We start from the raw sequence: 2,449 nt of genomic DNA on the forward strand, positions 1-2,449 counted from the left end.
TCGAGTTGGCTCCCACTCGTGGTGACCCCATGTACGACAGAACGAAACTCTGCCCGGGCCTGCACCATCCTCACAATCATTGTTATGACTGAGCCCATTGTTGCTGCCACTGTGTCAATCCATCTCTTTGAGGGTCTTCCTCTTTTTCACTGACCCTCTACTTTACCAAGCATGATGTCCTTCTCCAGGGACTGATCCGTCCTGACAACATGCCCAAAGTATGTGAGACAAAGTCTCATCATCCTTGCTTCTAAGGAGCATTCTAGTGGAACTTCTTCCAAGACAGATTTGTTCGTTCTGCTGACAGGTCATGTTATATTCAGTATTCTTCACCAACACCACAATTAAAAGGCCTCAATTCTTTGCCGGTCTTCCTTATTCATTGTCCAGCTTTCCCATGCATATGAGGTGGTTGAAAATACCATGGCTTGGGTCAGGCGCACCTTAGTCTTCAAGGTGACATCTTGGCTTTTCAACACTTTAAAGAGGTCTTCTACAGCAGATTTGCCCAGTGCAATGCATCTTTTGATTTCTTGACTGCTGCTTCCATGGGTGTTGATTGTGGATCCAAGTAAAATGAAATCCTTGACAACTTCAATCTTTTCTGCTTGTATCATGATCTTGCTTATTGGTCCAGTTGGGAGGATTTTTGTTTTCTTTATGTTGAGGTGTAATCCATACTGAAGGCTGTGGTATTTGATCTTCAACAGTAAACGCTTCAAGTCCTCTTCACTTCCAGCAAGCATACAGGAACAGAGGACCGGATAAACACAGTATGGTCCATCCACACCATGGACTAGTACTCAGTCATGGAGAGAAACGAAGTCCTGATGCACGCCACCACGTGGATGAACCTTGAAAACATTATCTTGAGCAAAATAAGTCAGACACAAAAGAACAGACAGTGCATGATCCCACTTAATACCCAGAACAGGCAGGTGCGTGGACAGAAGTTTGTTAGTGATCACCAGGGGCTGGGGGAAGGGAAGGGAAGCAGTCATTGCTGAAGGGCGGCTGGGTTTCTGTTTGGGGTGATGGAAAACTTCTGGAAATGGATAGTGGTGATGGTAACAATATACTAGGTGCAATTAATGCCACTGAATTGTACTCCTAAAAATGATCAAAACGTCAAACTTTTTGTTACATGTATTTCACACAATTAAAAAAAAAAGGGAGAGAGTTTTAAGGAATTAGGCTTTTTCTGTAAAAAAAACCCCGCAATGAAAAAAGCAAGCTGGACACCCACACACTTGGTGACCATATACAAACAGGGTGGGAGGCAAGGCTGGCCGAGGGGAAACCCCCACAGCCCACCCACAGAGCTGCAAGAAGGAGCCTCCGTCAGGCTCTGCACAGGGGCTAGGGGTGGTGCGTGGGCTTCAGAAGGGAAGGGATGGGGCGCATGCAGCTCTGGGTTTCCCGAAAAACCAAGTTAGAGCCAAATTACATCGTGTTTGCTTTCACAGAACTCTCTTTGTGGGATCTGTCCAGCTTCTGACATGATAAAATAGCTGAGAGAGAGAGTGACTTCACACACAAGAATGCGCCCAGGAAGATGGTGTTTCGGGCAGAAGATGAGGAGGGGTCGGTGTCTCTCCTGGCCCCTGGCTGACAGCCCCTGTCCCTGGTGTGTGTCCCTGAGGACACAAGGCGGGGCCCAAAGGGCCCTCCCAGTGGCCCCTGAGGGAGGGGGCGGGTCACGCCCTCTCCCCAAGAATGCTGGCTGCCCTGGAAGTGACGTATCTGTTCCTGGGAACACCAGCCTGACCAGGACAGCCTGGGGACGGCCCTGGCGTCCAGAGGTGGACACTGGCTGTGGCCCTCCTCCTGCTGGAGCGGCCAGCCCTCTCAGCCTGCTTCCCTGAGGTCTGCTCTGCCTGAAGCTGCTGGCAGTCACACGGAGTGGGGCTGAGGGGCTGAGGGGCTGGGGCTACGGTTCAGAGGACGGCCTGCCCTGTCCCTGTGTCCCCAGGCTTCTGGGACCCCAGGATGCAGACGTCAAGAGGCAAACGTGGGTGGAGAGATAACACACCCACTGCCCGGGCCATCTGGTCACCCCTGTTGCCACCCCACAACCAGAGGGGCAGTGGGTTGAGCCCTGTGTCCATGGAGACCAGAGAGGACGAGGGGATTTCTGGGGCTCCTCAGAGAAGTGCCTGGCCACGGCGCACTTGTAGCCACCCCAGAACCTGGGCACGGTGGGGCGGGCTCCCTGAGAGGGCGCGAGCCTGTGCCTGCCCCAGACTCAGCAAAGGGAGGGGCCCGGGGCAGGGGGAGGGGCCGGGGCAGGGGGAGGGCGGTGGCAGCCAGTGTGGGCAGGGGCACCCAAGCTAGCCGACTGAGGTAGGGGTGCGGCAGAAGGAGGGTGGCCTGGGGGTCACTTTTTGGCTCTGCCACTTAGTGGCTTGTCTTGTGCAGTGACTCAGCGCCTCTGAACCTCAGTGGTGTC

The 2,449-nt window shown here is 53.4% G+C and overlaps 1 protein-coding gene across 1 annotated transcript in view; it reads right to left on the minus strand.

The window, feature by feature from the left end:
- The window catches only part of MRGPRG (MAS related GPR family member G), a 10,940-nt gene that overhangs the window by 7,560 nt on the left and 931 nt on the right, over positions 1 to 2,449 (minus strand).

This window comes from Trichechus manatus, unplaced genomic scaffold, assembly GCF_000243295.1.
Source record: "Trichechus manatus latirostris isolate Lorelei unplaced genomic scaffold, TriManLat1.0 scaffold00113, whole genome shotgun sequence".
Taxonomy (NCBI): Eukaryota; Metazoa; Chordata; class Mammalia; order Sirenia; family Trichechidae; genus Trichechus; species Trichechus manatus.